The sequence below is a fragment of the Bos javanicus genome, chromosome 5 (assembly GCF_032452875.1).
Source record: "Bos javanicus breed banteng chromosome 5, ARS-OSU_banteng_1.0, whole genome shotgun sequence".
NCBI lineage: Eukaryota > Metazoa > Chordata > Mammalia > Artiodactyla > Bovidae > Bos > Bos javanicus.
Genome location: NC_083872.1, coordinates 66288392 through 66314438, shown reverse-complemented (window position 1 = coordinate 66314438; position 26047 = coordinate 66288392). Strand labels below are relative to the sequence as shown.

At 39.4% G+C, this 26047-nt stretch overlaps 1 long non-coding RNA gene across 1 annotated transcript; it reads left to right on the top strand.

The window, feature by feature from the left end:
- The first annotated feature begins 770 nt into the window (after positions 1-770).
- On the top strand, positions 771-26047 carry LOC133247807 (uncharacterized). The gene is made up of 2 exons (XR_009736505.1): positions 771-12379; positions 23044-26047. It is a non-coding gene; the product is annotated as an uncharacterized LOC133247807 (long non-coding RNA).

The window sequence follows — 26047 nt, the reverse complement described above, 5'->3', positions numbered from 1 at the left end:
CACCCAGAAAAACGAGTGGCTGGGACAGGGGAGGCGATAAGATGCAGCCTCCAGCTGGGGGCGCCTGCGCTCACCAAGCAACCTGGTCACCTGAGCTTCTCAGACCTGGGAAGGGCACAAAACACAGGCCCAACCAAGTCTGTGCCTTTGTGGAGTACCCAAGAACCTGAACCTGAGCAGCTTAGACCTGGGAAGTGCACGCAACCCAGAGCTTGCCTCAGACAGTTCTCGGCAGAGCAACGTAGAGCCTGAGCAGTGTAGACTGGGAAAGCACACATGCTGTGAGCAGGGGGCAAACCCAGTGTGGCCATAAACTGCGAGCACTCCCCACACATGCCAGTGATATTTGTTTGCAGTATTTCTCCCTCCCCACAGCACGACTGAACAAGTGAGCCTAAAAAAGTGACCACCACCGCCCCCTTGCGTCAGGGCAGACACTGAAGAGACCAGCAAACAGAAGAAGCTAAAATAGAGGGAACCATTTTGGAAGTGACAGGTGCAATAGATTAAAACCCTGTAGTTAGCACCGACTACATAGGAAGGGGCCTATAGATCTTGAGAAGTATAAGCTGGATCAAGGAACTATCTGAAAATGAACTGACCCCACATTGTCTACAATAGCTCCAGAGAAAGTCCTAGATATATTTTTACTATTATCATTTTTTAAATTTTTTTAAATTTTGTTTTTTACTTTTAAGTCCTCTATTACTCATTTAATTTTCATTTTTATAACCTATTTTTACCTTGCAAAAAAAAGATGCTATTTTTAAAGCAAACTTCATATATATATATTTTATAATTTTTGTTACTTTGTTTTGTTTTTTTAATATTGTATTTTTGAGAGTCTAGCCTCTACTCTAGATTTTTAATCTTTGCTTTTTGGCATTTGTTATCAATTTTGTACCTTTAAGAACCCAATCTTCAGTACCCATTTTTACTTGGGAGTGAGATTACTGGCTTGATTGCTCTCTCCCCCTTTTGACTCTCCTTTTTCTCCGCCAGGTTGCCTCTGTCTCCTCCCTCCCTCTTCTCTTCTCTACCCAACTCTGTGAATCTCTTTGTGTATTCTTGGCTGTGAAGAACACTTAGGGAACTGATTACTGTCTGGATCTCTTTCCTTTTGATTCCCCCTTTTATCCTCCTGGCCACCTCTGTCTCCTTCCTCCCTCTTCTCTTCTCTGTGTAACTCCATGAACATCTCTGAGGGATCCAGACTGTGGAGAGCACATAGGGAAGAGATAACTGGCTAGCTTACTCTCCCCCCTTTTGATTCCCCCTCTTCTCTTCCTGGTCACCTCTATCTTCCTCCTCCCTCTTTTCTTCTCCATGTAACTCTGTGTCCCTCTCCACAGTCCCTCACTGTGGAGAAACTTTTCATCATTAACCTAGATGTTTTATCATTGATGCTGTGTAGATGGAGAAGTCTTGAGGCTACTATAAGAATTAGACCAAAAACCAGAGGCAGGAGGCTTAAGTCCAAATCCTGAGAACACCAAAGAACTCCTGACTCCAGGGAACATTATCGATAGGAGCTCATCAAAAGCCTCCATACCTACACTGAAACCAAGCACCACCCAAGGGCCAGCAAGTTCCAGAGCAAGACATACCATACAAATTCTCCAGCAACACAGGAACATAGCCCTGAGTTTCAATATACAGGCTCCCAAAGTCACACCAAACCCATTGGCATCTCAGAACACACTACTGGACACTGCGTTGTACTCCAGAGAGAAGAAATCCAGCTCCACCCACCAGAACACCGATACAAGCTTCCCTAACCAGGAAACCTTGACATGCCACCTGTCCAACCACACCCACAGCAAGGAAACTCCACAATAAAGAGGAACCACAAACTGCCAGAATATGGAAAAGCCACCCCAAATACAGCAATCTAAACAAGATGAAAAGGCAGAGAAATACTCAGCAGGTAAAGGAACAGGATAATTGTTCACCAAACCAAACAAAAGAGGAAGAGATAAGGAATATACCTGATAAAGAATTCCAAATAATGATAGTGAAAATGATCCAAAATCTTGAAAACAAAATGGAGTTACAGATAAATAGCCTGAAGACAAGGATTGAGAAGATGCAAGAAATGTTTAACAAGGACCTAGAAGAAATAAAAAAGAGTCAATCAATAATGAATAGTGCAATAAATGAGGTTAAAACACTCTGGAGGGAACCAACAGTAGAATAACGGAGGCAGAAGATAAGATAAGTGAGGTAGAAGATAGGATGGTAGAAATAAATGAAACAGAGAGGAAAAAAGAAAAAAGAATTAAAAGAAATGAGGACAACCTCAGAGACCTCTGGGACAATGTCAAACGCCCCAACATTCAAATCATAGGAGTCCCAGAAGAAGAAGACAAAAAGAAAGACCATGAGAAAATACTTGAGGAGATAATAGTTGAAAAATTCCCTACAATGGGGAAGGAAATAGCCACCCAAGTCCAAGAAACCCAGAGAGTCCCAAACAGGATAAACCCAAGGCGAATCACCCCAAGACACATATTAATCAAATTAACAAAGATCAAACACAAAGAACAAATACTAAAAGCAGCAAGGGAAAAACAATAAATAACACACAAAGGGATTCCCATAGGATAACAGCTGATCTTTCAATAGAAACTCTTCAGGCCAGGCAGGACATACTTAAAGTGATGAAAGTTTAAAACCTACAGCCCAGATTACTGTACCCAGCAAGGATCTCACTCAAATATGAAGGAGAAATCAAAAGCTTTACAGACAAGCAAAAGCTGAGAGAATTCAGCACCACCAAACCAGCTCTCCAACAAATGCTAAAGGATCTTCTCTAGACAGGAAACATAGAAAGGGAGTATAAACTTGAACCCAAAACAATAAAGTAAATGGCAACGGGATCATACTTATCCGTAATTACCTTAAATGTAAATGGATTGAATGCCCCAACCAAAAGACAAAGACTGGCTGATGGATACAAAAACAAGACCCCTATATATGCTGTCTACAAGAGATCCATCTCAAAACAAGGGACACATACAAACTGAAAGTGAAGGGCTGGAATAAGTTATTCCATGTAAATAGAGACCAAAAGAAAGCAAGAGTAGCAATACTCATATCAGATAAAATAGACTTTAAACTAAAGTCTGTGAAAGGAGACAAAGAAGGACCCTACATAATGATCAAAGGATCAATCCAAGAAGAAGATATAACAATTATAAATATATATGCACCCAATATAGGAACACTGCAATATGTAAGACAAATGCTAACAAGTATGAAAGGGGAAATTAACAGTAACACAATAATAGTGGGAACTTTAATACCTCACTCACATCTATGGATAGATCAACTAAACAGAAAATTAACAAGGAAACACAAACTTTAAATGATACAATAGACCAGTTAGACCTAATTGATATCTATAGGACATTTCACCCCAAAATGATGAATTTCACCTTATTCTCAAGTGCACAGGGAAACTTCTCCAGGATAGATCACATCCTGGGCCATAAATCTAGCCTTAGTAAATTCAAAAAAATTGAAATCATTCCAAGCATCTTTTCTGACCACAATGCAATAAGATTAGATGTCAATTACAGGAGAAAAACTATTAAAAATACCAACATATGGAGGCTGAACAACACGCTGCTGAATAACCAACAAATCATACAAGAAATCAAAAAAGAAATCAAAATCTGCATAGAAATGAATAAAAATGAAAACACTACAACCCAAAACCTATGGGACTCAGTAAAAGCAGTGCTAAGGGGAAGGTTCATAGCAATACAAGCTTACCTCAGGAAATAAGAAAAAAATCAAATAAATAACTTAACTCTAAACCTAAAGCAACTAGAAAAGGAAGAAATGAAGAACCCCAGGGTTAATAGAAGGAAAGAAATCTTAAAAATTAGGGCAGAAATAAATGCGAAAGAAACAAAAGAGACCATAGCAAAAATCACCAAAGCCAAAAGCTGGTTCTTTGAGAAGATAAATAAAATTGACAAACCATTAGCCAGACTCATCAAGAAACAAAGGGAGAAGAATCAAAATCAAAATTAGAAATGAAAATGGAGAGACCACAACAGACAACACAGAAATACAAAGGATCATAAGAAACTACTATCAGCAACTATATGCCAATAAAATGGACAACTTGGAAGTAATGGACAAATTCTTAGAAAAGTATAACTTTCCAAAGCTGAACCAGGAAGAAATAGAAAATCTTAACAGACCCATTACAAGCACAGAAATTGAAACTGTAATCAGAAATCTTCCAGCTATCAAAAGCCCAGGACCAGATGGCTTCACAGCTGAATTCTACCAAAAATTTAGAGAAGGGCTAACACCTATCCTACTCACATTCTTCCAGAAAATTGCAGAGGAAGGTAAACTTCCAAACTCATTCTATGAGGCCACCATCACCCTAATACCAAAACCTGACAAAGATGCCACAAAAAAAGAAAACTACAGGCCAATATCACTGATGAACATAGATGCAAAAATCCTTTACAAAATCCTAGCACACAGAATCCAACAATATATTAAAAAGATCATACATCATGCCCAAGTAGGCTTTATCCCAGGGATGCAAGGGTTCTTCAATGTCCACAAATCAATCAATGTAAAATACCACATCAACAAATTGAAAGATAAAAACCATACGATTATCTCAATAGATGCAGAGAAAGCCTTTGACAAAATTCAACATCCATTTATGATTAACAACAACAAAAAAAAAAACCCTCCAGAAAGCAGTAATAGAAGAAACATACCTCAACATAATAAAAGCTATATATGACAAACCCACAGCAAACCCATTATCCTCAATGGTGAAAAATTGAAAGCATTTCCCCTAAAGTCAGGAACAAGACAAGGGTGCCCACTCTCACCACTACTATTCAACATAGTTTGGAAGTTTTGGCCACAGCAATCAGAGAAGAAAAAGAAATAAAAGGAATCCAGATTGGAAAAGAAGAAGTAAAACTCTCACTGTTTGCAGATGACATGATCCTCTACATAGAAAACCCTAAAGATTCCACCAGAAAATTACTAGAGCTAATCAATGAATATAGTAAAGTTGCAGGATATAAAATTAACACACAGAAATCCCTCGCATTCCTATACACTAACAATGAGAAAACAGAAAGAGAAATTAAGGAAACAATTCCATTCACCATTGCAACGAAAAGAATAAAATACTCAGGAATATATCTACCTAAAGAAACAAAAGACCTATATATAGAAAACTATAAAACACTGGTGAAAGAAATCAAAGAAGACACAAATAGATGGAGAAATATACCCTGTTCATGGATTGGAAGAATCAATATAGTGAAAATGAGTATACTACCCAAAGCAATCTATAGATTCAGTTCAATCCCTATCAAGCTGCTCCTGCTGCTGCGTCGCTTCAGTCATGTCCGACTCTGTGTGACCCCATCGACGGCAACCCACCAGGCTCTCCCATCCCTGGGATTCTCCAGGCAAGAACACTGGAGTGGGTTGCCATTTCCTTCTCCAATGCATGAAAGTGAAAAAATAAAGTGCAATCGCTCAGTCGTGTCTGACTCCTAGTGACCCCATGGACTGCAGCCCACCAGGCCCCTCCGTCCTTGGGATTTTCCAGGCAAGAGTACTGGAGTGGGGTGCCATCGTCTTCTATGCCTATCAAGCTACCAACGGTATTTTTCACAGAACTAGAACAAATAATTTCACAATTTGTATGGAAATACCAAAAAACCTCGAATAGCCAAAGCAATCTTGAGAAAGAAGAATGGAACTGGAGGAATCAACCTGCCTGACTTCAGGCTCTACTACAAAGCCATAGTCATCAAGACAGTATGGTACTGGCACAAAGACAGAAATATAGATCAATGGAACAAAATAGAAAGCCCAGAGATAAATCCACGCACCTATGGACACCTTGTCTTTGACAAAGAAGGCAAGAATATACAATGGAGAAAAGACAATCTCTTGAACAAGTGGTGCTGGGAAAACTGGTCAACCACTTGTAAAAGAATGAAACTAGAACACTTTCTAACACCCTACACAAAAATAAACTCAAAATGGATTAAAGATCTAAATGTAAGACCAGAAACTATTAAAATCCTTGAGGAAAACATAGGCAAAACACTCTCAAACATAAATTACAGCAGGATCCTCTATGACCCACCTCCCAGAGTAATGAAAATAAAAGCAAAAATAAACAAATGGGACCTAATTAAAATTAAAAGCTTCTGCACAAAAAAGGAAACTATAAGCAAGGTGAAAAGACAGCCTTCAGAATGGGAGAAAATAATAGAAAACGAAGCAACTGACAAAAAAGTAATCTCAAAAATATACAAGCAACTCCTGCAGCTCAATTCCAGAAAAATAAATGACCCAATCAAAAAAATGGGCCAAATAACTAAACAGACATTTCTCCAAAGAAGACATACAGATGGCTAACAAACACATGAAAAGATGCTCAACATCACTCATTATCAGAGAAATGCAAACCAAAACCACAATGAGGTACCATTTCACACCAGTCAGAATGGCTGCTATCTAAAAGTCTACAAGCAATAAATGCTGGAGAGGGTGTGAAGAAAAGTGAACCCTCTTACACTGTTGGTGGAAACGCAAACTAGTATAGCCACTATGAAGAACAGTTTGGAGATACCTTAAAAAAAACTGGAAATAGAACTGCCATATGACCCAGCAATCCCACTACTGGGCATACACACCAAGAAAACCAGAATTGAAAGAGACATGTGTACCCCAATGTTCATCGCAGCACTGTTCATAATAGCCATGACGTGGAAGCAACCTAGATGTCCATCAGCAGACAAATGAATAAAAATGTTGTGGTACATATACACAATAGAATATTACTCATCCATTAGAAATAATACATTTGAATCAGTTCTTATGAGGTAGATGAAACTGGAGCCTATTATACAGAGTGAAGTAAGCCAGAAAGAAAAACACCAATACAGTATACTAACACATATATATGGAATTTAGAAAGATGGTAACGACAACCCTATATGTGAGACAGAAAAAAAGACACAGATGTATAGAACAGTCTTTTGGACTCTGTGGGAGAGGGCAAGGGTGGGATGATTTGGGAGAATGGCATTGAAACATGTATATTGTTGTATGTGAAACAGATCACCAGTCCAGGTTCGATGCATGAGACAGGGTGCTTGGGGCTGGTGCACTGGAATGACCCAGAGGGATAGGATGGGGAGGGAGGTGGGAGGTGGGTTCAGGATGGGGAACACATGTACACCTGTGGCAGATTCGTGTCAATGTATGGCAAAACCGCTACAATATTGTAAAGTAATTAGCCTCCAATTAAAATAAATTGATTTATAGTTAACAAAAAAATTCTGTGCTAAGCAGAGAAGATGGAGAAACAGAGGGAGAGCATTCTACCTGAAGGGGCTTCTGAGATAGTGCTTTGTATAATAAAAATAATTTTAAAGAGCCGCTGATGGCTTCCCTGGTGGCTCAGTGGAAAAGAATCTGCCTGCCAATGGAGGAGATGTAGGTTCCATCCCTGGTCCCAGAAGATCCCACATGCTGCAGAGCAACTAAGCCCAGCACCACAACTGTTGAGCCTGTGCTCTAGTTCAGGGAGCCACAACTACTGAGCCCACATGCTGCAACTACTAGAGCCTGTGTGCCCTAGAGCCCGTGCTCCACAACAAAGGGTAGCCCCCACTTGCTGCCACTAGAGAAAAGCCCTCACAGCAACGAAGACCCAGCACAGCCAGAAAATAATTTTTAAAAAACTAACTATGGTTTAAAAAAAAAAAAAGATCCCCTGGATCTTTTTCCAAGCCATGCTTCAAATTTTATCAAACATGGAAAATTTCAGCCATTGTTTCTTTTAAATATTTGGTCTGTCTTCACCTGCCTCTCCTTACCTTCTGGAACTCCAAGTACACATATGATAGGCTGCTGGATGCTGTCCCAAGGCTCTCTGATGGTCTATTCATGTTCTCCAGTCTTTAAATCTCTGTGTTTCATTTTGGGTAGTTTCTATTGCAGTCTTCAAATTCACTGATCTTTTCTTGCCATGTCAAATCTGCTATTAATCTGTGTCCCATCCAGTTTGCTTTTCAACTGTAGATGTTTGAGTTGGGTCTTTTACACTTCTTGTCATGCTCATGCTTTCCTTCCAACTCCTTGAACACATGGGATATATTTATAGTAGCTGTTTTATGTATTTTACTATTTCCACCATCTATATCATTTCTAAGTCTGTTTCTATTGATTTTTTTCCTCATACTGAATCTTATATTCCTGTTTCATTGCACGTCTGGTAATTTTTAATGTCAGACTTTGCAAGCTTAATTTTTGGAGAGTATTGGATACGTTTGTAATCCTTTAAATATTTTTGTACTTTCCAATAAGATGCAATTAAATTACTTGGGAAGAGTTTGATATTTTCAAGAGTTGCTCTTCAGGTTTGTTTGGTGGGCGCAGAACAGCCTTTAGGGTTAATTTGGCCCTTCTGTTGAGGCAATATGCTTCTGAAGTCTCCCTCAGTTCCTTGTATGTTTGGAAGTCTTTCTATTCTAGCTGGCAGGAACAAACTATTCCCAGATCTGTGTGTGCTCTGGGAACTTAGCCACCATCTCCTTTGCTATGGTTTCTTCTCCAGTGTTGCTAGTTTCCTGAAAATTGTGAAATTTGTGAATTATTATTTAACTGAAGACTCGGGGAGAACCTCTGAAGATATTGGGAACTCTTTCTCATTGCAGCTTCCTTCTCTCATGTTCTATGCCCTGTGAAATCTATCTGCCTGAGCATCCCTGAACTCTGTCCCACAGCTCAGGAAGATCACCCAGCCTGCTGGGATCCCCTTCTCTGTGCAGGACCTGGGAACTCCCCAGGCAGTAAACTGAAACATTCATCAGGCTCATCTTAGGCTTTCTTCCTCCTTTTTGGCAGAGATTTCTCTGCCTTGAATTGCCTGTTTTCCAATGTCCGAAAACCAGCTTCATAGATTTTGACCAGTTTTTCAGTTGTTTAAGAAGGAAGGGTACATGTGGTCCCTGTTAATCCTCCACAAACGCAAGTGGCAATTCAATGTGTCAACTTTGTGTGCATGCTAAGTCGCTTCAGTCATTTCCAACTCTTTGTGACCCTGCTGTAACCCACAAGGCTCCTCTGTCCTTGGGATTCTCCAGGCAAGAATACTGGAGTGGGTTGTCATTTCCTCCCTGAGGGGATCTTCCCAGGTCTCAAACCTGGAATCAAACCCATGTCTCTTATGTCTTCTGCATTGGCAGGCAGGTTCTTTACCACCAGCGGCCCATGGGAAGCACCATGTGTCAACTTTAGACCCTAATGTTTAATTATTCTGTGGGCTCCTGGAAATTCAGCTACCACTTAGAACAGTGCTTAGTACATCATAGGCATTCAATAATTTTTTTGAATGAATGGGATCCTCTTTCCTCCCAACATTGTCCTCAATGAACTTTTCCTCTTTTAATTCTAACTATTTACCTAATATGCCAAGAACATTATTGATTCTCTTCTCCAAAATATACCCTGTTTTTTCCTATATTCATCTTGGTGTAGTTAACATTCATCCATATCAGTTCTAAAATGTTTAGGAAAGGACTTCCCTGGTGGGGCAATGGATAAGAATCTTCCTGCCAATGCAGGGGACACAGATTTGATCCCTGGTCCAGGAAGTACCCACAAGCCACAGAGCAACAGAGCCCATGCATCACAAATATTGAGCTTGTGCTCTTGAGCCCAGAGCTGCAACTACTCAAGTCCCTGCCCCTAGAGCCTGTACTCTGCTACAAGAGAAGCCGCTGCAATGAGAAGCCTGCGCACCACAACCAGAGAGTAACCCCCACTCACCACAACTAGAGAAAGCCTGTGTGCAGCAACCAAGACCCAGGGCAACCAAAAATTAAATAAAAATAAATAAATAAATAATTTTTAAAAATAAATGTTTAGGAACAAAATTAAAGATCCTAAGAGAGAACCTGCATAAACTGTAGGTGTCTCTGGTTAACTTACAGAGGTACCTACTGATACCACCTTGAGCAGCATTTCTAATCAATTGTGTACCCATCACATGGTGATCTAATCCAGTGCCCTAAGTTTTCTTCAAAGGAAATGCTTCATATGCCTCATCTGCCAAAATAAGTCAGCCTGGCCCTGGTCTAACTCTGTAATTTATGGCCTGAAGACTAGAAAGTGCTAAGGAAAAAAAAAAAAAAGGTTAGTATTAGCACGTTGACTCTGTTACTTCCAGGCTACCAGGCTAAATGCTAAAAAAAATAAAAAAAAGTCTTTAGTGAAATCATTCCCTAAATCAGATCCTCTTTTAGATGGATAAAGTAAATTTGATTCAAAGCTAATAACTGTATTAGTACATAGTGAGCATTTGGGCTTCTTCCATCATCTCTACAGCTGGTCTTCTTTTGTCTCTATTAGCACATTTGCTCTTTTGAAAAGTAGAATGACATGAGAATAAAACTACATATATCATTCCAACACTAAAAGGAAAAAATCTTTTCCCCCCTCATTTTTTATAAATCAGATGTGGAATTAAATGGAAATGCATTTTTAAGTGAGAGTAAAATTTTTGGTAACATATTCTCCCCAAATTAAAATGGAACATGGCATTGGGTGAGAGTGCCACCTACAAACCATAGCATATGTAACTTTTTACTGATACTTTCAAAGGGAGCATTTCCCAACATATTGTCCTTATTCTACATCCATTTTTCACTCTGGAATAATGAATATGGATCCTTTAAGTCTTGGGAGAAATTGGCACCACTTGAAGTAACTTTGCTGACAGTCCCCAGACTCCTAGGGCTTATCACTAGCAAGATATGGAAGAATGGTAAGTTTGAAAGGGTTTTGGATATTTCTTCTCAGATTTTGATGGAAAGAGCAGTGAGTCTGTTTATTTAGCTCACTGCTGAGTCAAAATTAAGCCACAAATCTGCTTCCTGATTTCTCTGGGGCATAATATGTTCGTATTTGAAAATTTTCTTGTATATGAGCTATCAAGTCAAAATTCGTTTCTCATATACACAAGCCTCATAATAGCCATATATTTCTAGAAGTCCATGCCTCTCTTCAAACTTCTCCCTTTAGACGTTAGAATCTGAATGGGAAAAAAAAATAATTTCATAGAGTTTCTCTCCTTTAAGTCAAAGAATTTAGGGAGTTCCCTGGCTGTGCAGTGTTTAGGATTCAGTGCTTTCACTGCCGTGAGTCAACATTCAATCCCTGGTCAGGGAGCTGAGATCCCACAAGCCACGTGGGCAGCCAAAAACAAGAAAAAAAAAATTATTTAAAAATTTAGGAAATACACTGCCCAAACAGGGCAATAAAGCAATGAAAATATAATAGTAGTAAAACAAAGCTCTGTAAAAATTTAATTACTAAGCAGAAAAAGAGTTTGATTTTACAGATGAAAAAGGTGCTGAAACATTTTGACCACAGCTTGTGAGGTGAAGAAGGGGCGGTAACAGGAGGATGAGAAGGCTGTGTTTAATTTATTTTCCCCTCATTTTGTTTGCACGAGTAATTGAGGGAAGAGTTTTTCAATGCTGGCTATAATTATTAGGCCAAGAAATTTTAGTTGACATAAGGTTGCAACATTCAGTATGCATGAAAAATAGGGCAAGTCAAAGTCAAAATAAGTTTCTCCTCACGGAGCTATGAGATGAGTGGGAACAGCTTGTACACTAACTGCACAGATGAAGTCATCTTTGTTGTACCAGTATTAAAGACTTGACATAAGAATCTTTCAGTTCCATCTTGCTCTGCCACGTAACGTTGGTGACAGGTATTTAAGAACTGCCTGTTCTGTCCAAAAGGTTCAGTATCTACTGAGCACCATCAGAGTGTCTGTGTACATAATTAGTGCTCCCAACTGCTTTGAAGCACAGCAGACCATCCATTGGCAGGCACCACTCAGGTTGTAATTCTCCCCTTTGAATTTCATAGTCATTATTTAACATATGAAAAAAAAAATGTTTTTCTCACACTTCAAAGACAGTGAATAAGATTTTGCTTTTTTTTTTTTTTTTTGAGGCCATTTTTATTTAAAAAACAAACTTATTTGCTTTCTACGTGCAAAGAGCCTTACAGAAACATAGTAAAATACGTAATGTCTCAGAACCTTTCTCAAGTTTATTTTCATTGCATAATCAGTTCCATTTGGTGGAGAATCCTTGAGATTATTTCACATTCTGTTAAATGCTAACACACACCAAATTCATAGAATCATAAGGGTGTGAAGCAGGATGGTTCTGCAAAATTAGGGGAAATTAAGCTAAAGATCAGTATGACACTGAAATGTTACATTTTCCACTAACCCACAGGGAAAAAAGAAAAGAATTGGAAGCCTTGCAGTTGAATCCAGGTATGCTTTTTCTGAACAGTTACTTGGTGTTTACCAATGTGAAAGCAAGATGATTCTTCAAGTACTCTGGTTTGAGAATTCCCAATTGTTACTTGATATTCTAATGGAAGAGATATTGGCTCCAAGCTTTGCAGGAGATGGGTATTTTGCAATAATCTCTTCTTTAGAGAAGGGGGGAAAGTGGAAACAGTGAGAGATTTTATTTTCTCGGGCTCCAAAATCATTGCTGTTGTGGACTTCAGTCATGAAATGAAAAGGTGTTTACTCCTTGGAAGGAAAGCTATGACAAACCTAGACAGCGTATTAAAAAGCAGAGACATCACTTTGCCAAAAGAAGTCTGTATGGTCAAACCTATGGTTTTTCCAGTAGTCACGTACAGATGGGACAACTGGACCATAACGAAGACTGAGCACTGAAGAACTGATGCTTTTGAATTGTGGTGCTGGAGAAGACTCGAGAGTCCCTTGGACTGCAGAAAGATCAAACCAGTCAATTCTAAAGGAAGTTGATCCTGAATATTCATTGGAAGGACTGATGCTGAAGCTGAAGCTCTAATACTTTAGCCACCTGAAGTGAAGAGCCCAACTCATTGGAAAAGACCCTGATGCTGGGAAAGATTGAGGGCAAGAGGAGAAGGGGGCAGCAGAGGATGAGATGGTTGGATGGCCTCGCTGATTCAATGGACATGAATTTGAGCAAAGTCCAGGAAATAGTGAAGGACAGGGAAGCCTAGCATGCTGCAGTCCATGGGGTGGCAAAGAGTCGGATACGACTTAGCAACTGAACAACAAACAACTTCTTTAGAAATATTGAGTCCATTCAAACATGTCAAAATACAGCTTGCCCTGATATGAAAGTTATTAACATGGGACCTTTTCCCTTCCTTATATTTTCTTGATTATTAATAACCCCCAAAAATGAGCTGTTTCAAATATATATATGTATAATTTTTATATTCTGAAAACTGTACGGAACACCGTGGCCATTAACATTAAAACAAGCTTGCTGCTGCTAAGTCACTTTAGTCATGTCCGACTCTGTGCACAGGTGAGCTAATCTCCATAGTAATATTGAAAGGCAGATAAAAAATTCTGGATAATAGACATGAATACATTAACCTATTTATTACACTTTTAATTTCTTCCTAGTACACATGTTGACAGCATCACTACAAGGAAAAAGTTCAGAAAAATCAGAGTAGTCCTGCCCCACAGAATAGAATATAGGCTACATAAAATAATTTAAAATTTTCTAAAGACCTTCATTTCAAACTTTAACAATACATTTTGCTTAATCCAATAAATCTAACAGTATTATAACATATAACCAATACAAAAAGTATTCATGAAATATTTTAGATTATTTTTCTCACACTAAGTCTTTGAAATCTGGTGTATATTTTATACTCGCAGACAATCTGAATTTGAACTCTGGTCACATTTCAAATGCTTAATGTCTAGTGATTACTGTGTTGGACAGAATGGACCTGTAGGGCAGTACATATTCACTATGTTTAAACAACAAATAGAGTCTCTTTAACGGAGATCTCTTGCAGTTTTCCCTTGAACTTTTTAGAAACTCCATTGCACCCCGCTACAAAGGACTTGCCATGTCCCTGTCCAGTATGACTATGCCTCAGGGTGCTCTGTATGCTGTAAGGAAGCAGATCAACCAGAAGCTGGTGGTATTTCGCTTTCATGTATCTTCTGCATTAAAATGTGCCCCAAACCAAAGATAAAACTTGGCTTCTGGCTACATTATTAATCTTCTAGTACCTTTCACACTTCCAGCTTCCCTGGTGGCTCAGATGCTAAAGAATCTGCCTGCAATGAGGTAGACTAGGGTTATATCCCTGCATTGTGAAGATTCCCTTGAGAAGGGAATGGCTACCAGTATTCTTGCCTGAAGAATTCCATGGATGGAATGCAAACTAGTACAGCCACTATGGAAAACAGTGTGGAGATTCCTTAAAAAACTGGAACTAGAACTGCCTTATGATCCAGCAATCCCACTGCTGGGCATACACACTGAGGAAACCAGAAGGGAAAGAGACACGTGTACCCCAATGTTCATCACAGCACTGTTTATAATAGCCAGGACATGGAAGCAACCTAGATGTCCATCAGCAGATGAATGGATAAGAAAGCTGTGGTACATATACACAATGGAGTATTACTCAGCCATTAAAAAGAATACCTTTGAATCAGTTCTAATGAGGTGGATGAAACTGGAGCCTATTATACAGAGTGAAGTAAGCCAGAAAGAAAAACACCAATACAGTATACTAATGCATACATATGGAATTTAGAAAGATGGTAACAATAACCCTGTATACGAGACAGCAAAAGAGACACTGATGTATGAACAGTCTTTTGGACTCTGTGGGAGAGGGAGAGGGTGGGATGATTTGGGAGAATGGCATTGAAATATGTATAATATCATATATGAAACGAGTCACCAGTCCAGGTTCGATGCACGACACTTGATGCTTGAGTCTGGTGCACTGGGATGACCCAGAGGGATGGTATGGGGAGGGAGGAGGGAGGAGGGTTCAGGATGGGGAACACATGTATACCTGTGGCAGACTCATTTTGATATATGGCAAAACCAATACAATATTGTAAAGTTAAATAAAATTAAATTTAAAAAAAAAACAATATCACTGAACAAGAATGAAACAAAAATGCACAACCTTACAATGATATTTCTTAGTATTATTATAATGAAATAAATATCTTAATTGCTGAAAAAAAAAAGAATTCCATGGACAGGGGAGCCTGGTGAGCTATAGTCCATGGGATTGCAAAGAATCGGACATGACTGAGCAACTAACACACACACACACACACTCACACACCTTTCACATTTCAGGGCATCTGGCCCAGCAACCTACTGCTAGGGCTGATTTGAATCCACGAGGAGGCTCATCCAATTCTGATGGGTTGGTCAAACGCTGCTGTCAACCTGAATAGTCTATGAGCTAGCACACATTGAGTATCTACTATAGGCTAAAGTGAAAGAAGTGTAAGTGTTATTCGTTTAGTCTTACTGACTCTTTGAGACCCCATGGACTAGGGCCTACCAGGCCCCTCTGTCCATGGAATTCTCCAGGCAAGAATACTGGAGTGTGTAACCATGCCCTTCTCCAGTGGATCTTCCCAACCAAGGGATCAAAACTGTGTCTCTTGTATCTCCTGCATTGCAGGTGGATTCTTTACCATCTGAGCCATCAGGGAAGCCCATTATAGGCTAAACTAAGTTCATAACCTCATTTACTCAGATCCTCAATTGCTTTCTGTAGTACCTCATAGCATCCTCGTCTCTGCCTCTGTTCCTCCATTCTTAAGTCATCCACTAGAGCCACCAGAGTTTGCTTGGACCCATCTGATTGTCGTGCCTCCCCAGTGGACCCCTGGGATGGCTCCCACTGTTAATAAAGTGCAAACTTCATTCAGTGTTGTATATGAAGCCCACCACACTCCCTGGCCCCAGCCCAGCTCTCAAGCTGCAGCTCTGTCTAGTTCCCTGATTGTGTGGCCTCTCCCTCATATTCTCTACACACATGCTCCAGCCAGATGGCTTCTTGCCATCCCCTGATGGTGCCATATCATTCTCTCATGCTAGGTTTGTATACATGGCTTTCTTTGCCTAGAATGTACTTTCCCTCTTGTTTACAGGTCAGAATCCTATATTTCCAATCTACAAAATCCAAGTTAATATTCTAGCTTCTGTACTTGTTCTTGTTCCATGGAGGGAAGCTGCCTGCTAATCTGAAAACACCTTTGTTTCTGATGGTAGAAGTCAAATCCACCTGCTGTTTGGGGGAAGTTTTCTCAGTATATTTCTTGTTCGCTGTCTTATTTCAGATGAGAGCTGCTACTAATCCATGAGCAATTCCAATAATGCTCAGGTAGTATTATAGCGCCGACTCTTTATGTCTGACTCTTTGCGACCCCATGGACTGTAGCCTACAAGGCTCCTCTGTCCATGGAATTTTCCAGGCAAGAGTACTGGAGTGGGTTGCCATTTCCTTCTCCAGGGGATCTTCCCTACGCAGGGATCGAACCCGGGTCTCCCGCATTGCAGGCAGATGCTTTACCGTCTGAGCCATCAGGGAAGTCACTAATATTATAGTGCCAGTCTTATCAAGAGTAATCTTGATACTCTTACTCTTAATAAGTATTACTCTTGATAAGACAAGGAAAAACAAGTAGAAGTTTTCTCAAAGTGCACTTGAAAATAAGAATGACTATTACATTTTTTACTGTATTTTTTAATACAGTCATGTCAAGAAAGAACTAAAAATAGGACGTTGACCTTTTAACTCCTTTTTGTGAGCTGAGTTCACGTAAACCCTAATTTTATGTTTGTTATCCTTTTGGTGTTTTTCAGGGCAGTTTCCCATTCATGCTTTTCACAGCAGAGCTATCAACAATTGACTCTCACACCTCAGCATGTCCCAAGACAAACTCATCACCATCTCTTTAAGCCTGTTCTTTTGGACTCTTCTAGTTTGTTTTGGAAAGTTCATCACTTGGGGTTATACCCAACATGCCCTTCTCCATCGCTCCTAACAAAAATAAGTTGCCACGTCCTCTTATTCTACCTCGGCAGTTTCTCTGACAATCACTCCTTCTCTGCAGTTCTCACTGCCTACATCCTAGTTCAGGCCCATCTTGTCTCCCACTTGTGCCCCTGGAATTACCTCAGCCCTATTTCCCTTTAACTCCTAAATTCCAACATTTACCAAGATTTCTAAAGCCCAGCTCAAAGCATGTCATCTCTCAGCTCAAAAACCCTCAGTTCCTCCCCATCACCTAATAAACAAAATCCAGACTCTTTAGCCTGACAGTCAAAGCCCACCCATGCTGTGACCCCAATATAATGTTATAATGTGATCTCCCTACTCCCTTCCATGTACTACAGTCAAAATGTACTAGTTGTCCCCCAAATACGCCCTGCCCATCTTAGCATCTGGCCTTTGTCTCTGGTGTTTTTGTCTCTTTAACTTCTTGCTAATTGAAATATGACCCATCCTTCAAGTCCCAGTCACAACCACTGCCTCTTCCATGAAGACTTTCTGCATTTTCCAGCAGGAAATAATCTTTTAGTCCTTGTATATACTTTTTTGTATTTTTGTTTTAATCCTTACTACAGCTTATATTGCAAGCTTGTTTGTGTAAGTATGTGTGTCAATATCTTGTATCTGCTCAGATAATAAAGTTCATTTCATTGATGAACAGATATTTCTTGAGTACCTACTATGTGCTAGTACAATTCAGAAAACAGAGAGTAAGCTGAACAATAGAGTACCCATTTTAAATGCCCAGCTTACAGCACCCAGCCTGTATGTTACACTTTGTAAGCACTCAGTGATTCCTTGCCAAACTCATGGCTAAATTCCTAATTGATTTGAAAAATGAATTTCCAGAAAGTTTGACTTTCAGACCAGAAAAGCAAAAATGGAAATTAAGTTTAAAAGGCTTCAGAGCAGCTGAACTAGGAGTTCATAACATATATGTATTTGTCTCTTGTGCAGTTTAGCCCTGGAGACCCTGGCAAGCCCTCACACAGAGCCCTTTGCTCTCAGATTACACACATCTTTAACAATCACACAGAGCCCTTTGCTCTCAGATTACACACATCTTTAACAATAATAATCATGACAACAACCACAGCAAGCTCCAGTATTTGATTTACAAGCTCATTTCAGATGAGGAGCAGCAAATTAGGAGCAGGAAATAGACATGGCATAATCAGTCACACTGGCATCAGTGAGACTGACAGTCTAGCAACAAGGGAGGACCCCAAAAAAGCTAAAAAACAAAGCAACAATAAAAAAAAATAAAACAGTGATCCGCAGCCATTTAGAATAGAGACAAACAGTTCTGCAAAGAGCCTGAGGGCTTCTCGGCGTAATAGCACAATACTACAAGTTGGATAATGTTTATAATGCATTATTTTAGAAGGCAGGGAAGATTAATATACTGGAAATGTTTCCATATAAGATAATTAAAACTCTTGGTATTTAAAAGGATAAATCCTCAGCCATCTATTAAACTCATTTGTCCAGAACAACCCTCTTGCACCCCCACCCATAGGCTTTGGAGCCAGGCTTTTATTGTACTTCCTTGCATTACTTGATTCATTTGCTCAGAACATTCGTTGGCTCTCAGCATTTAGTTTAATCTTCATTAGGTAAGTTTTATTCCCATTTTATTTGCACAATACTCTACAAGGGCCAGTAGAGAACACAACAGATTGGAAAAGTCTAGACCCTAGGCTTGGCTTGGAGATGCTCAAGGTCTTGTTAAGGAAATAAACTTTATATCCTCGAACCACATGAAGACACAGTAGAGAAATGCAAATAAGTGTATACTGTGAAACAAACTTTGCAATGATAGATCATTTGGGAAATAACTAGGCCTAATCAAGATTACTTTGATATGAGCCTCTGAGCCAGAAGTGGAAGCTTTGGGGTAAAGAAAACAGCACAAAGAGTGCCTACCGGAGGCAAGAAAGAACAAATCATGTGCTGGTAGTGGCCAAGAGCCAGACTGACAGATTGAGACTGAGGCCCCTGCTTGAGGATGACAAGAGATAAGTTTGAAGTGTTCCACCTTCTCGTATTAATACTAATCCCTTTGTATTAAAACAAATCATCTTTCTTAAATCATGTCTTAGTCTATTCAGGCTGCCATAACAAAGTAAGATAGACTGAGTGACTTAAACAAAAACATATTTATTCTCACACTTCTAGAGGCTGGGAAGTCCAAGATCTAAGGAGCCATGTTTCTGGTGAGAGCTTCTTCCTGATTCATAGACAGACACCTTCTTGCTGTGTCCTCACATTGGGGAGAAAGAGAGCAAGCTCTCTGGTGTCTCTTCTTATAAGCACACTAATAACATCATGAAGGCCCCACCCTCATGACCTCATCTAACTCTGATTACCTCCCCAAAGCTCCATCTCCAGATATCATCACACTGGAGGGTAGGCCTTAACAGATGAATTCGGTAAGATTGGGGGTTGTGGGTGGAGTCACAACATTTGGTGCATAACAGGTCATTTGAATGTAAATCTCTGCATCTTTAGAAAAGCTCAAAAAATCAAGTTTGACATACAGACTAGTATTTGTCTTCAGGGTTTCCCAGATGCCCATGGTGGTAAAGAACCTGTGTGCCAGTGCAGGAGACATAAGAGATGTGGGTTTGATCCCTGGGTTGGGAATATCCCCTGGAGGGCGGCATGGCAACCCACCTCAGTATTCTTGCCTGGAGAATCCCATGAACAGAGGAAACTGGCAGGCTACAATCCTTAGGGTCGAAAAGAGTCAGACGCTACTGAAGCGGCTTCGTGCACACACACATTTGTCTTCAATCATGTCATCTTACAAGAGAATTTGTGTAACAGTTACAAGCTACGAAGCTGACTTGATTTGCTTCCTCTACATTCATTTTACAAAAAGAAAAAAATCATAGGAAGTAAAGTTGTCCTTTGGTTAGGAGCTCTGGAAGTGCTCTCCTTCTAGAAGACATCATCCGGTGTATTTGAAGCTTTGGATGATGGCTAACAGATTCATGAGTTCAGTTCAGTTCAGTCACTCAGTCGTGTCCGACTCTTTGCGACCCCATGAATTGCAGCACGCCAGGCCTCCCTGTCCATCACCAACTCCTGGAGCATGCTCCAACTCATGCCCATTGAGTCAGTGGTGCCATTCAGCCATCTCATCCTCTGTCATCCCCTTCTCCTCCTGCCTTCAATCTTTCCCAGCATCAGGGTCTTTTCCAGTGAGTCAGTTCTTCACGTCATGTGGCCAAAGTATAAACACAAATAATGGACTGAAACTTTCTACAGCTTGTTAACTGGTGAAGACTGGAGATTTGTCAGTCTATTAAAATGGGGTTCTAATAACTGTGCTTTTATCTAAACTGTAAACTCTGGGAGCGTGGGGTAAGTGTTTTCCCCAAGAGTCTAAACCATCACCTACCACTGAAATGGGACTTAGTATTAAGCAAAAACCAATAAATGATTGAATGCAAGACAAATTGACTTGTTAACATTTGATTAAAGTAAAATTCTATGTTTCTCAAAATTACCCTGAATTGGCTGAGATGCTTATGACTGATGGATTATGCCTATTTAACAAATTAAATGCAAACCACAAAATCAGGGATTTTAAACTAATTTTTTCACAGACACGTTTGTTGTAAATCCAGTACATGTATCCTGTTGAATTGGCTGCTTTGTGTAATTGAGAGCCAATTTCAACGTTCACATGACAATGAAAATCTCAAGCTTAAATTTATTAATATGTTGCCTTGGCAGAACACCAGGCTTCTTAGTAGCGAAATATGGAGAGAATGGATATTAGTCTCCAAAGATTTGAGTTTGATTTTGAAAATAAACTGATGTTGTTCTTTAAAAGATCATTCATAAGGAAATATAACTGTAGAGATGTGGACTAGAAAGCAATTTAAATGAAAAATATTTCAAAGGACAGAGAAAGTTTCAGCATGGTATTTGGTTGGAAGGCCCAGGGATCAAAATATTTAACTGTTTTAAGTCCCACCTGAGCAATTCAAATCCTGAATCATTGCTCATGCATCTATCTGATAACTCCTAATCTAGACATACTTAACAAAGAATTTGTCAAACACACTAGAATAGGGAATAGAAGAACTACATATTCAACCAGACAGATCCCAGAAAAGGAGAATTTGTCATTTCTAACGGCCAAGATTGTAATGTATTTCGCACACACCAGGTATCCATCCAGCACTGTCAAGTGAAAAATAATAAGGATTATCTAATCCTTATAAAAAGCCCATTGAGCAGATAAGGGAACTAAGGCTTAAAAAGAGGTTAAGCAAATTACCCCAAATCAACAAGCCTGTAAATGGCAAAGGCAAGATTTTAGCCATTGTTGTTGACCACTCCATTTTGTTTCACTGCTCCTCAAGAGGTGATCCTTGAACTGGCAACACCAGCATCGCCTGGGAACTTGTTGGAAATCAAAGTCCCGAACTCTACACAGACTTCCTGCATGACAATCACTGGCTGTGGGGCCCAGGAATCTGTTTTAACTAGCTCTGCAGGAAATTCTAATGCACACTAAAGTCTGAGAAGTACAACTCTATCCTACTCTATTTCTCCAAACTTTAGCAAATATATATATTTCACTTTGCCAAAAATTAACATCACATCCGTTTCTTTGTTTGAACCATAATCACTAGACCAGCAACCTTAATTCTGACAAACAGAACACATAAAATGAGCCCCAAGGAATGAGCACAATGCCATTATTATCCATCTATAATATAAACGAGGACTACAGTGATTGGAATTCTTTCAAGACCTGACTACGCATATTGATTTAGGATTAGAATAGTAATCACTTAGCTCATTCTAAGCTTTAACAGATAAAATAGATTTTAAATATAAGCTCAGAAATGAGTATCTTGCCAAGAGGGCAAGAGTAACCATCCAATGTGCTGTGACAAAAGTGAAATATAATACATGAAAAGGGCAATCAGAATTCCAATCTATTGCTTTGAATGATTGTCTTGCCGGGAAATGAAATGTATTGACATTGCTGCTGAGCTGTCATTAACATGTTATGCAGACATTGAGATTTTTCTAAGCAAAGTTACTGGAAGTCATTCAAATATTTATAATGGTGTAATGGGTGAACTGGAGACTTTCTCTTTCAGGAAAAAAAAAAATGTGTTCCAAGCTCCTTGATGAGAAAATATTTGGAATAAAGCACAATAGATTTATATACAGACTTATAGGGTTGAAATTGATTTTTGTTTCCCTGGGAATTTAAGAATCTTTTTAATAGTGGAGAGCTGGTGTACAGCTGCAAGAGGCTGGCTTAATACGGAGCCAATATTTATGCTTTCTTGATAGAACAAATGAGAGTCCTCGCTCTGTTTTCTATCTTACTTTTGTTGAAAGTCTGGCAACACTGGGATATAATACTTGCTTCTTCAAAATGTTTCTAAATTGTTCACTGTTTTGCATTTAATCTTGAGGCTGCTTTATTTATAATATTATTAAACCTCAAAGAAACCCATATGGTGGAAGGGAATGGAGAAATTTTGTGATTTCACTGTTTTGTTTTTCTTTAATAGAATTTATGTGAAACCAAAAATCATTCAAGTTTGTGTTTTTATTTTCAAGTAGTGTGTCCATGCCTTGCAACAGGGTGCCTTAAACAGATGGATGAAGTATAGAACATAATAAATTTTATGACTAATATGTAATTCTGCAGAAATTGCCCTCTTTCTAACAGGTGAGTGAAGGTTTATATAGAGATTTGTTACCTCTATATTTAAATTAAGAAACTACAACCTTGAAAAAATATAAACATATCTTTGTCCAAATGCATATCCAACACGTAACTACCAGCAGCCTCTATTTCTTAATAATTTCTAGGTTTACTCCAGCCTTACTTATTTATTCCTACTGCTTACCATTTGTCTACTATATTGAGGATCTACTACAGGCCAGTATTATGCTTGTGTTTTACTTGGATATCAGGTATACAGGCGCAGTACTTTGACATATGATAAGCACTCTAGCAAATATTATTATCTATATACAACTGCCAAAAACACAGAATTTGTCTGTAAACAGTAATTTATGCTTCTTGGATCCTAGGTCTCACTGGCAGAGTTTTGAAGTCATCTGTACCACCTTTTAGCATGCATAACTGGAATCCAACTGGTCAGTGTAAGGTAGTAGCTAAAATCATGGACACTGGTACCAGAAAACCATGATTCCAGTCCGTGTTCTACTGCTTACTACCTGTGTGACCCTGAACCAGACATTTCAGCTTTCTATGCCCTGTTTCCTATTTCAGAGTTGTTGTACAGATTTACTCAGAGACTGCTTGGAAAAGTGTTTGGTGTGGGGTAGGTGGTCAATGTTTGGTAGCCATCATTGTTATTCTCTGGGCCCATTAAATCACCTGTAAACAGATGTAATAAACAAACCTATGGAAGGCTAGACAGTAAAGAATCCACCTGCAATGCGGGAGACCTAGGTTCAGTCCCTGGGTTGGGAAGATCTCATGGAGGAGGGTATGGCAACCCACTTCAGTATTCTTGCCTGGAGAATCCCCATGGACAGAGGAGCCTGGCAGGCTACAGTCTACGAGGTCGCAAAGAGTCAGACACGACTGAGAGACTAAGAACACAGCACACATGGAAGGCTAGAGGTTCTGTGAGGCCAAGAACCATGTACGTCTTTTCACTATTGGATCCTAGCACAGAGCTTAGATGCCTGTCTCACAAATAAAAAGTTAAGTAAATTAATACATGAAATATATATATATAAAGCAATTGGCACAGCGCCTGGCACATAGCAAGTGTTCAATAGATGAGGGCTGTTTTAAGTATATTTAACTATTTTGTGAACTCCATTAATAGAGTTTTAGTTCAAATCTGACCTCTGTCCATAATACTGGTAAGTCTTTGGGGGAAGTCTTTACTCCTTGGAACTAAAACCTCCAGGGGGCTCTGTCCAGTTGCATTATGGAATAGCTCCTTAAGCCTTGACTAGAAAGGAGTTAGTGGTAAGGGCATTGGGCCAGAAATACAGAAGATTTAAGATTCAAGTCCTGGCTTTACAGTTACCTAGTTATATGGCCTTGGACAAGTCATTTCACCTCTTTGGGTCTGTTTCCTCTGTAGTAAGATGAATGGCTTGGACTGAGAGATCCTCTTTGAATTCTGGATCTCTATAATTTTAGAACTGTATCATAATTCTTTGTTTGTGAGCATATAAACAATTTTTATGACTTATCTCTCATGTATATAGCGTATCTGTCACACACATGTGAGAGCATACTCATGCACACACACACATAAATGTGTATATATGAATCAGCAAAGCCTGCTGTGAATTTTTCACCCAATAGAGGAAATTTTCTTCTAGAACAATGAATTCCTCTCTCCATTTATACCTTTCAGGGTGATGGTGCATGTGAATTACGCATTTAGATTTGGCATCCATATTAGATTAGAACTGAGAAATGTTTCAAAAGGAAGACTTAAGAAAAATTAATGACTTATTTTGTCTGCTCCAGCCTAATGTAATTTCCCTCCTCCACACTAAACAATTTTTCTTGTCTATGCCAATTGTTTGCCATTTCTTAAACATCCAACTGCTCAGATGTGTGTGTGTGCCTTGTCTCCCCATGTAAGAAGAGCTATCACTTATTAAACACCTACTGTTTGCCAGGCACTGTGCTAGGAAATTCTCTAATTCTTTCAGCAATCCTCAAAAATTACAGATGAGGAAACTGAATTTAGGTGTTTAAGTAGGTGCTCAAGTTTGAACCACAGTCATTGGTGAAGCCTGCATTTGAACCTGGCTCTGTCTCATAAGACCCAGTGCCCTATCTTCTCTATAATATCTTTTAAACAGCTGCTTGCCATGTCTAATCCCATCAATCTAAACATTTCCCTGGAAGCAGATCTGTTTATTACATTTATTTGAATCCCGTCCTTCCAAACATACACACAGAGTTGTAAACATAATAGGTGCAACATAACAACATAATGTGAAATGTATGTTGAATAAATGGAAGAGAAAAAAAGGACATACAGGGCCTTCTTCAGTTTTGTTGCCTCATTTCTCTCTTAGAGTTCTTTTTTTTTTTTTTTTTTGGATCAAAACAGGAAGTGGTAAGGCTGTCACATGAGTACAAGTCATTGAGTGGTGACAAGTGCCAATCTGGCTCTAAGGCATTAAGGAAGTCAAAACTTAGTTCTCTCTATTTCTTTCCCAGCATTTACAGACCTAAGCATCAGCCACCCCATCCTAGGCAGCCTCTATAGGTAATAGACTGGTTAGCCTGGTCCTAACCAGGCATGGGGATCCCTAGACCTTTTCACGTTCTACACCAAAGAGTTTTCTCTGGGTTTACTAAAGTATATTTTGGGAGAAGTTGACCAGCTCTTTGGTTTTGTTACCACTCATATGTATTTCAAGGACTATAAAAGTGAGAGATTAAACAAGCCATTATTTCTGATCATGGAGATGAGAGAGCTCATACTTAAACAGAGTAGTAGATTCAATTTTGGAATCTACTGGGTACTCTTGAAAAGTAGGTAGTCATGATCAATCTAGGAAGCTTGCCTTAAACTTAGCACTTGAATTAGGCAAGTTTAAACTGACAATGATGGAGAAGGCAATGGCACCCCACTCCGGTACTCTTGCCTGGAAAATCCCATGGATGGAGGAGCCTGGTGGGCTGCAGTCCATGGGGTCGAGAAGAGTCGGACACGACTAAGCGACTTCACTTTCACTTTTCACTTTCATGCATTGGAGAAGGAAATGGCAACCCACTCCAGTGTTCTTGCCTGGAGAATCCCAGGGGTGGGGGAGCCTGGTGGGCTGCGGTCTATGGGGTCACACAGAGTCAGACATGACTGAAGTGATTTAGCAGCAGCAGCAGCAAACTGACAATGATAAAAAAAACAGCCTTCAACTTTCTCTATTTTTAGGACCAATCTCATTTTTAATAAGGTAAAAAAAAAAAACGGGAAAAAGTCTAGAGGAAAAAACTCCTCTTTTTGCCATGTGATGTTCCACGAGTGTAGCTGTAGAAAAGTTCTTGTCAGTTGAATAAAAACCACATTTGATAGAGAAAAAAAAA